At 33.0% G+C, this 11,686-nt stretch overlaps 1 pseudogene; it reads right to left on the reverse strand.

Annotated features, from left to right (window-relative positions):
• Nucleotides 1-6,699, reverse strand: part of LOC140955818 (uncharacterized) — a 63,228-nt pseudogene extending 56,529 nt beyond the window's left edge.
• Between the last annotated feature and the right edge of the window lie 4,987 nt (nt 6,700-11,686).

Genomic DNA, 11,686 nt, shown 5'->3' on the forward strand with positions numbered 1-11,686 from the left:
AAAGAGAATCTGAGATGAAGCAAAAGTTCCCGCATTTATTCTTCGACATAGGTACATAACTTAAATTTCGAGGATGAAATTTCTATTAGGAGGGGAGAATGTAAACCCCGGGGAAAAATAAAGGGTTGCTTAGATTGCAAACTAACTACATGAGAAATAAAAGTGAAGAAATTCATGCATATGGTTAAATAAAAACAGGAATTTATAAATTTTTGGATATAAGTTTATGGACGAAATATTTCGAGACATTATGAATCAACCCGAAAATATTGAGGGTTGGATTAAATTAAAAAAAATAAACTAAACTAAAAGTTGTGGGGTGAAATTATAAGAAATGAAAAGATATATAACTTAATTATAAGAAGGAAAAAAAGAGAGAGAGAAATGTGGGGGCCTAAATGCAAATAAGAAAAATTATAGAGCATAAATACTCATATTCTCACCAAAAATCCGCAAAAATCGTAAGGAATGAAAAGAGGGAGTTTTTGTATTTATTCTTGCAAAAACAAAAGAGAAACACCAAAATTTCAAGAATCCATCCAAGATTAAGGGTTTATAGATTGAATAAACATTTGTGGGCAAGGGATTAACAAGGAAATTGAACAAGAAGAGAAGATGGATGGCTAGTTGTCATTAGATAAGAAAGGAGGGAGTTGAAAATCTTCAACTGGTTGAAGATCAAAACCTTAATTCATACCAGGTAAAGTGTTCTAAACATGATCTTATAAGTCATTTCAAATTTGATAATGAATTGATGCCTTGATGTGAATTATAGATTAGGGTTCTTAGACTTGAATTGGGGGAAAAGTATTTGTTGTTAAAATTAAGTTAATTCATGTGTGATATGTGATTAGGGACGTGAAACCATGACAAGTTACCTAGAAAATATAGTTTGTGAAAGTTATGTGTGGAGGGAAGGGGGGGTGATGAATCTGGACAGACTCGCCTCCTAACCTTTAGTAAGATTTCGGATAAAAGGATGAGGGAATTAGAACCAGGTTCCTTATAGAAATTGTAGTTTTGGATGTTAGTTAACTAAGGAAATTGGTGTTGCTTAATTTAGAGTTGTAGAACCTCAGTTATGGGTTATCAACCGAGACTGGGTTATGATAGACCCTCCATAGCAGCAAGTCTGATTTCTTTTTATGAGCAATTTTGACTATCATAGAGGCAGAACTAGATTCTTCTTAATTCATAGAACTTGTAGCCTCATGTCTTAGCTTTCTAACAAGACTAATCTCGTTTAAATCGGAGTTCTATAACTCCAGATAAGTTAAAAATCTGAGGAGAGGTCAGGCAGTAACAGTTAAATGTCTAGACAGTAACAATTCAAAAATGAGACAGCAACAGTTCAATATCTAGCAGTAACAGTTCAAAAATTAGACAGTAACGATTCAAGACAGTAACGGTTTAAAAATTAGACAGTAACGGTTCAAGACAATAACAGTTCAACGTCTAAACAGTAACAGTTCAAAAATGAGACAGCAACAGTTCAATATCTAGCAGTAACAGTTCAAAAATTAGACAGTAACGATTCAAGACAGTAACGGTTTAAAAATTAGACAGTAACGGTTCAAGACAATAACAGTTCAACGTCTAAACAGTAACAGTTCAAAAATAAGACAGTAACAGTTCAATATCTAGACAATAACAATTCAAAAATGAAACAGTAACAATTCAAAAATTAGATAGTAACAGTTCAATGTCTAGACAGTAACAGTTCAAAAACGAGATAGTAACAGTTCATAGTCTAGACAGTGATAGTTTGGGATTTAAACAGAAACGGTTCAAATATATATATATAAAGGAATGATAACTGTGGTTGGACAAAGAATGACAATATTAATAGGTGAAATGAGAAAAGCGTAAAATATTAAGAAATGACTGAAAGAAAGACTTATTGGTTATTGGTATGGTTATAATAAAACATATCCTTGAGTGAGGAAAATTTATGAGATAAACCTGTGAATTTCAGGAAGGACCACAAGCATGGTGCAGCAGCAGCAGGGGAGCACGAGTAGAGCTTCTATTGCAGGTAGGTGATCCACACCTATACTTTCTAGTTTAATTCTATGACTTAATAAGTTATTGATGTGAGATGTGAATTACTGAATGTTGGATATTAGGAGAAAGGAGGAAAGTTTGTGTAATGATGCCGATATTTGGATAGTATTCTGAATACATGTGTATTCAAGGTGAACAGTTGTTCTGTGAATTGCCAAGTGATGAAATTATAGTTGATAAAGAAAATATGATAAGTGTGATTTGGGGCGTGAACTAGCATACATATGGTGTATGTTAGCATCCCAGGCAAGGGGATCACCATGTATTGACTAGCATACATTTAGTGTATATTAGGATCTCGGGTAAGAGGATCAAGATGTATTGACTAACATACATCCCGGCTAAAGGGATCGAGATGTATTGACTAGCATACATTTAAAGTATGTTAGGATTACGGGTAAGAGGATCACCATGTATTGGCTAACATACATTTAGTGTATGTTAGGATTCCGGGTGAGGGGATCAAGATGTATTGACTAACATACATTTAGTGTATGTTAGGATCCCGGGTGAGGGGATCAAGATGTATTGACTAACATACATTTAGTGTATGTTAGGATCCCGGGTAAGGGGATCACCATGTATTGACTAGGATACATTAGTGCATGTTAGGATCCCAGGTAAGGGGATCACCTAGCATCGACTCCTACAGGATGATGATGATAATAGTGAAATTGGTATCGGTAATGTGTTGAGCGGAAATAATCATGGGTGGTTTTATGAGATCTTGAATGGAGGTTGATAATAGAAAAGGAAATGGTTTTTAGTAGTTGAAAGAGAAAAAGTCTCCAATAAGAACCAAAAGGGAGAAGTGAATAAAATATGAATGTATGTTGCCTTTTTAAATTGCTAGATATTTGTATTGCTATATTATTGTGATATTTATATTTCAATAATATGTATTTTATTTTCAGGACCATCGCATGCACGACAGGAGTAGATTCTAGCTTAGGTTCGCTTTTTTTTATATATAATTTAGGTTCTAGGGAGTATACCCTTGTATTTGGTAATATTACAACTTTTATTTAACTCAATTTGTATAATTGATGTTTAAACTTGAATAGATGAATTTAATTCAATAGTTTGTATAACAATGTTCCATTAAGCAAGTTTATATCTTTAACCATCCATAATGATAATTGTTGTACAATGTATATCATCAACATTATGGTTGATATGAATGGTGATGTTTGTGGGATTGAGACCTAGGATGATTGGGCTAAATTGAGTTGGAGATGCGGTATATTAGAAGTGTAAACATGTCATACGTCGATAACTTGGGATCTTCCGGTATAGGGGATACTCCGTCGAAATTTCAGTAGACTTTATTGCAAATACAATGAATATATATTAGTCACTCTATTTATCAGCTAACATGAGATTGTTTCTTTATCCCGAATATGGGAATGTTACAGGCGGGGAATCAGCCTTTTCTTTGCAATGTTCAGGTTCAACCTCTTCCTTACCCTTATATATAGACTCATCATCTTTCTCACAAGGTTCAAGAGTGGGTTTTTCAATAACCTTACCACTATAAAAAGTGATGACTGATTTGACTTCATCCATGTGTTGGCTTCCATAACTACTTGCATTTCCATTGTATTGCCCCTTTGGATTTTGATGTGGTTGAGATGGAAACTTACCTTTCTCTTGAAAACTGAGAGCAGACATGAATTTAGCAAGAGTATCTTTAAAATATGTCATGCTTTAAGCAAGTTGAGTGTTGATTGTATCTTGCTTTTCAATGAATGCATGCAATGTTTCCTCAAGATTTCATCTAGGAGGGGGAGCATAAGTAGCTGCATATCTATGAGAATTTTGGAAATTATGATGTGCTTGAAATGGTGGCTGTGAAGTTTGTGTATTGTTGTTATCACTCTTCCAACTGAAATTTGGGTGATTTCTCTAACTATGGTTTATACATTTGTGAGTATCGGTTATGATTGGGCCTTTGGAAATTGTTTAAAGCATGGGCTTGTTCATGGAGGCATTTCCTAAAAGAAGGCAAAGTTGGACAATCATTTGTTGAGTGTTCATTAGTTTCACAGATTTGACACACAATGTCTTGAACAGATTTTAATTGACCACTCTTTTTCAATTCTACTGCCTCGACTTTTCTAGCTAAAGATGCAAACATGGCTTGGAGGTCATGATCTTCTCTAAGGTTGTGCATACCTCCACTAGATGTATGAGGTTGGGTTTTACTTGGTACCTCATAAATATCTGTAGTGTCCTAATTTTAAGCATTTTCAGCTAACAAGTCTAGGTACTCCATTGCTTCATTAGGGTCTTTATCTTTAAAAGTTTCATTGCACATCAATTCAACCATTTGCCTATCTCTAGGTGTTAACCCTTCATAAAAATATGAAACTGATTAGTACTTAAAAGTGCATGTTTATCAAGGTTTTATATCATCATTTTGCACTTGAAGTATCAATAACTCCTTAACTAAAACATGTTTTATAATAACAAGTTTGATACTATAAGATACCTTAATTTATGTAAATGCTCATCTTATATGCAGGCCTATCACATAAATAAAAGGATTGATTGATCAGTTTAAGCATTGAAAGTGAAAGGACAAAGAGATGGCCAAACTTAGAAAAGAGATGCCGGTGCAGTCCAAACCGGAACATTGCTCGGTAATTGGATCATATCTGGAGCTCTAGATCTCGGATTTAGGTCCATTTTATATGGATGGAAAGCTAAGACATAGGCCTACAACGTTCATGAGGAACCCAAGAATTAAAAAGGCCGTTTTGAAGTCCAAATTGTTGGAACAACGAAGAAGTCCGAAGCTGTCCTCCAGCCCAGACACTATTTAGTGTTCAGCCCATATCTTGAGTTCTAGAAGTCCAAATGACTCATCTTTTTTTTGTTGGAAAGCGGAGACAATTTCCTAGAACATTCTTGAGAATCTGGGCAAATTATGATGTTAGCAATGATGTTTTGTTCAGACAAGAAGATAAGGATTGTCACCAAGTCAAGATGTGGCCATCCACTCATCAATTAGTCAACAAATCAATAGTTCCATCTAATTTTGGCCTATAAAAGGAGGTACTTACCATGTATTGAGGCATCTTGGTGTTCAGATCAAGATCATGCTCTTGCTTTCTCTCTTTGTATTGCTTATGTTTTGCTTTCATTAATATCAAGTTTATGCACTTCATTTCCTTTCCTTTACTTAGTTAACTTCTTTCTCATTTATGTTCTTATCTTGTTCATTTATGTTTCTTTCTTTCATTATGTTCAGCTAAGTTAATTATGTCAAGGTGAAAAGGGTACACTAATGGTGTAAGAATAAGTATAATATAAACTTAACATGGACCTTAACGTTGGATACTAACATGTTTTATATTTGTTATCTTGTTCACTTTTAATACTTTGCTTGTTAAATGGTTAATCTAGATTTATGTTGTATAACACTTGGTACAACAAATACTTGGCACTTTCATAGCCCATACTGTATGGTATAACCGACACCTGAGTTATGAAAGGAACTTGATTTGTTGTTAACATAAGTTATAATCATGAATGCCTACCAACATTTACAAGTATTAGCTTTATTCGAATAAGATAACTAATGTAATCATGTTAACAATTTATAATCTGATTGGAACTTCCTTTATGTGTGGTTTCCAATTGAGTAATAAGAGTTTATACTATACTTGTTTGAAGTACCATTAGGGGATCCTCTAACCTTGACATTTGTTTTTATCATTGTTTAATCCTTACGTTAATCTTTCATCTCAAAGTTCTCATTAATTTCTTCATCTTCTGCTTTTATTATTATTATTATCATTATTATTATTTACATTCTGTTTATATTATATAATATATATCTCTGATCTTTTCATAAACTCAGTATATAGGCTGGAAACCTGTGACCCGATCTTTAGATCATTCTCAGGTATAACAACGCCACGTACTGAGTATTATAATTATTATTATTGTTATTATTGTTGTTGTTGTTGTCGTCTTGTTATTTATAATTTATACAATTAACCTCTCTGTGGTTCGACCCCGGTCTTGCCGGGTTATTTATTACTTCGACACTCCTACACTTGGGAGAAGACATCAAGTTTTTGGTCGTGTCAGAAACCAGTCTCCATATTTCAAAACCATTATGAGGACAAGTATTAAGCAAGTCTCGATACCTATCCCAACATTGGTAAAATGTTTCTCCTGTTTTTTAGTGAAAGTGATGATTTGTCTTTTGAAAGAGTTTGTTCTGTGAGATGGAAAAAACTTCTTTAAGAATTGTTGTTGCATTTCATCCCAAGCACGAATAGATCCTGGTTTCAAATTTTATAGCCATGTTTTAGCTTTATCTTTTAAAGAAAAAGGAAAAAGCTTTAATCTAATGGTGTTCATGCTACAATTTGAGTCATTATAGGTGTTACAAAACTCCTTAAATTCCCTTACATGCAACTATGGATTTTCTAAATCTAAGCCATGAAAAGAAGGTAAAAGTTGAATAATGACTGGCTTAGAATTAAAATGAGATGCATCAGGAGGGAAAACTATGCATGAGGGTGCACTTGTTCTTGTAGGATTCATGTGGTCTCTAAGTGTTCTCACACGGTTATTCTCATTATTCTTATTATGAAGCGATTGGTTATCTTCTTCGGCCATATTTTCTAAAAATGATGAGGATACCCTACAAAGTCTACCACTTAATCTACGCGACCAAACTCTCATGCACTTGTAGGAAGTGAATAAAAGGAAGAAAAGAAAATAAAAGAAAAGAAAAGAAAACAATACAAAACAAAAGTTAGATAAAATGAAAAGAGAAAAGAGAAAATAAAATAAAATAAATATTATAATTTATACAAGAATTTACCTCCCTAGCAACGGTGCCAAAAACTTGACACGACCAAAAGATTGATGTCTTCTCCTAAGTGCAAGAGTGCCGAAGTAATAAATAACCTAGCAAGTTTGATTTGATTGAATGTTCTCCCTAAGATTAATAACGTAGATCCACCACAATTATTAAACTCGGTTGCTTCACAAGTTCATATACCATAACTCTGATTTTAATATCAAACTTAGCAATAGATTGTCTACAATAATAAGTCAAAGTCAGCTCTAACAATTAAAATAAACAATCATAGGAAAAATAAGCATAGGAGAACAAACATATTCATCATATAAACTGAAAAGAAAAGGTAAAATAAATCTCACAGTTCTTGAGATCCGAAGGTTTCCGTGTCTTTGCAACCAAGAAAACGAGTTTAGTCTTGCATGTTTGTTGAACAACTAATCAAAAAGAAGAAGGGATGCATAATTTCGAGTTTCTTAGAGGAGGGGGGCACTTTTCTTCTCTTGGCTGGCTGCCCCCTTTCTTTTCTCTCATTCTTTTTATATCCTAGAAAACCATAGTCTTTATTTTACAAAATAGTCATCCCTTAAGTAGATAGTTTACATTTAAGTACTTCAATAACTATTTTCCTAAAAAATAAGAAATAGCCTTGCATGAAATATTCAAGCTTTGACTTAGTGGAGCTAAATTGCTTAAATAAAAACTTGGATATCGGTTTAGATGCTTCGGAACGTAATTTGGACTTGTTTCTTCACGAAACCTGTTTGCTGGCAAAATTCATTTGTCATCTTTGAAAAATCATATCTCTATCATAGAACATCATTTATGGCTAAAATTTGGAGCGTTGATATGCCTTTGAGTCAGGAATCCAAAAATATTAAGTTTGCATCAATTGGACTTCTGTAGCTCTAGATATTCAAGTAGTAATGACCAAAGGTCAACACTGGCATATTGCGAGATTTGACTTTAAAGGCTGCGATTTCCATGCTCTTCCTTATTTTATTTTATTTCCTTAGATGTCCAGAAAGGTATAGATGTTAGCTTTTTAATGCCACTGGAATCACTTAATTTCAACCTCTAGAGCTCACGCTCTGCACAAAACATCGACTAAAGGTCAAATGTGTCAAATACCTCCAATTTACTCCTTTTTGCATCTTTCATCCAAAAGTGCCTTCAAAATATAAAACAAAGAATATTAAGGCATTTTATATAAAAAAACATAAGCAAAACATTAGTTAAATGCGGGTGAAACTATCGAATAATATGGTTGCATCAGTAAACTTTTTACCTTGATATAATAAATTTAGTTAAACATAATGAAAGAAAGAAACATAAATAAACAACATAAGAACATAATTATATAAGTAAAGGAAAGGAAATGAAAAGCATTAACAAGAGATTAATTTAACATAAAATAAAACTTGAACATTACAAAATATAAAGAAAGAGAGCAAGAGCATGATCTTGATCTAAACACCAAGATGCCTAAATACATGGCAAATGCCTCCTTTTATAGGCTAAAATTTAGAACTATTGATTTGATGAATAATTGTTGAGTGGGTGGCCACATCTTGACTTTGTGACAATCCTTATCTTCTTGTCTAAACAAAACGTCATTGCTAACGTCAGAATTTGAACCACCTTTACTCATGAAAGTTCTAGGAAATTGTCTCAGCTTTGAAAGAAAAAAAAATTAAGGTCATTTGGACTTCTAGAACTCGAGATATAGGCTAAACACTGAACAATGTCTGGGCTACAGGACATATTCGAACTTCTCCATTGTTGCTATAATTTGGACTTAAATACGACCTTTTTAAATCTTGGACTCCACATGAAAGTTTTAGGCCTATGTATTATCTTTCCATCCATATAAAGCAAACCTAAATCCGAGATCTATAGCTCCAGGTATGACCTAATTACCAAACAGTGTTCCAGTTTGGACTGAACTAGCATCACTTTTCTAAGCTTCACCCTCTCTTTATCTTCACAATTTTAGTAGTTGAATTCATCAATCAATCATTTGATTTATGTGAACATTTACCATATATTAAAGTATCTTATAGTATCAAACTTGTTATTATAAAACATACTTTAATTAAGGAGTTATTGATACTTCAGGTGCAAAATGATGATATAAAACCTTGATAAACATGCACTTTTAAGTACTAATCAACGAGTATTATGGATACGTTTTAGTTGAGGACCTATATTTCACATGCTATATGTAGAATATGACAATTTATAAGCAAATGTATGAGATTTATGAATATGAATGCAATATATTTGATATGGATTCGCTCGTTGTTGGTGACATATGGTCATTATACTTTTGATATGTTGTTTGAGCTTGAACGTGATATCATTGTTATGATGCCAAGAAGAGATCTACTTAGCTTTTTGACATTTGGGCTTTCAACCGTATACACATATTTTTTTTGAATTGAAAATGTGGGTCTCAACCCTTTATTACTTATTCGGAAGCTTATTGTGAAAAATTGATCTAATCTATTAGAGGAGAAAAAGCACTGCCTCTATTAGCTATTGCTTTTAAGAAAAGATTGGTGTTATCCAAGCTTCTTCAATACTTCATTAAATCACCTCCCACTTGGCGAGCTTCCACTCGTAATAAATGGGCTTCTGCATCTGGTCAATCAATTTGATCTTGTAGTTCCCTTATCCTCTCAGTATGGATCAAGTTGTTTCTAGACAAAATGTTATTGGCAGCATCCAATGTTTGATTATGTTATTCTATCATTTTCTAGCTTTCCATAAGTTGTACGGTCTTCATTTTTTCTTTGTCCAGCTTAGATCTCAGTGCTTCTACCTCAGTCTTATGATCATTAAACTCCACTCTTAGCTCTTCATGAATTCTAGTCACATGTTTACTGTTAGCTATTTCAATCTCAGCTCTTCCCAATTGGTCTTTAAGCTTTAACTATATTCTCCAAACACATTTTCAATGCAGCTTGTGTCTTGATAGCTAACTCTTCCCAATGCTTAGCTTTTGCCATATAAGATGTCATGTCTTAATTAATTATTGATTAGTACTTAAAAGTGCATGTTTATCAAGGTTTTATATCATCATTTTGTACTTAAAGTATCAATAACTCCTTAACTAAAGCATGTTTTGTAATAACAAGTCTAATACTATAAGATACCTTAATGTAAATGTTCATCTTAAATACAAGCCTATCACATAAATCAAAGGATTGATTGGAATTCAACTACTGAAATTTTGAAGATAAAGAAGGGTGAAGCTTAGAAAAGAAATATTGGTGCAGTTCAAACTAGAACACTGTTTGGTAATTGGTCATATCTCGAGTTCTAGATGTCCAAATGATCTCAAAGTTTTACACAGATTTGCTACAACATAAACCTAGAACTTTCATTTGGACACCAAGATCTAAGAAGGCCATTTTCAAGTCCAAATTATAGCAACAACGGAGAAGTCTGAATCTGTCCTGCAGCCCAGACACTGTTCAGTGTTCAGCCCATATCTTGAGTCCTAGAAGTCCAAATGACATCAACTTTTTTTTCCTGGAAAGCTAAGAGAATTTCCTAGAACTTTCGTGATTTCATATGGTTCCAGTTCTGATGTTAGCAATGACGTTTTATTCAGACAAGAAGATAAGGATTTTCACCAAGTCAAGATGTGGCCACCCACTCAACAATTATTCATCAAATCAATAGTTCCAAATTTTGGCCTATAAAAGGAGGCATTTGCCATGCATTTAGGCATCTTGGTGTTTAGATCAAGATCATGCTCTTGCTCTTTTTCTTTGTATTTTGTAATGTTTAAGTTTTATTTGATGCTATATTAATCTCTTGTTTATGCTCTTCATTTCCTTTCCTTTATTTGTATAATTATGTTATTATCTTGTTTATTTATGTTTCTTTCCTTCATTATGTTTAGCTAAATCTATTATGTCAAGGTGAAAATGGTACACTAATGGTGTAAGAATAAGTTTAGTATAAACTCAACATGGACTTTAATGCTTGATATTAACATGTTTTATATTTGTTACCTTGTTCACTTCTAATACTTTGCTTGTTAAATGGTTAATCTAGATTTATGTTGTATAACACTTGGTACAACAAATACTTGGTACTTTCATAGCCCATACTGTATGGTATAACCGACACCTAAGCTATGAAAGAAACTTTATTTGTTGTTAATTTAAGTTATAATCATGAATGCCTGACAACATTTACAAGTATTAGCATCATTCGAATAAGATAACTAATGTAATCATGTTAATAATTTATAATCTGATTGGAACCTCCTTCGTGTGTGCTTCTAAGTTGAGTAATAAGAGTTTATACTATACTTATTGAAATACCATTAGTGGATCCTCTAACCTTGACATTTGTTTTTATCATTGTTTAATACTTACAGTAATCTTCCATCTCAAAGTTCTCATTAATTTCTTCCTTTTCTTTTTTTAATTACTACTACTACTACTACTAAGCCAGTCATTATTCAACTTTTACCTTCTTTTCATGGCTTAGATTTAGAAAATCCATAGTTGCATGTAAGGGAATTTAAGGAGTTTTGTAACACCTATAATGACTCAAATTGTAGCATGAACACCATTAGATTAAAGCTTTTTCCTTTTTCTTTAAAAGATAAAGCTAAAACATGGCTATAAAATTTGAAACCAGGATCTATTCGTGCTTGGGATGAAATGCAACAACAATTCTTAAAAAAGTTTTTTCCGTCTCACATAACAAACTCTTTCAAAAGACAAATCATCACTTTCACTCAAAAGCCAGGATAAACATTTTACTAATGTTGGGATA

Source organism: Populus alba, chromosome 7, assembly GCF_005239225.2.
Source record: "Populus alba chromosome 7, ASM523922v2, whole genome shotgun sequence".
Classification (NCBI taxonomy): domain Eukaryota; kingdom Viridiplantae; phylum Streptophyta; class Magnoliopsida; order Malpighiales; family Salicaceae; genus Populus; species Populus alba.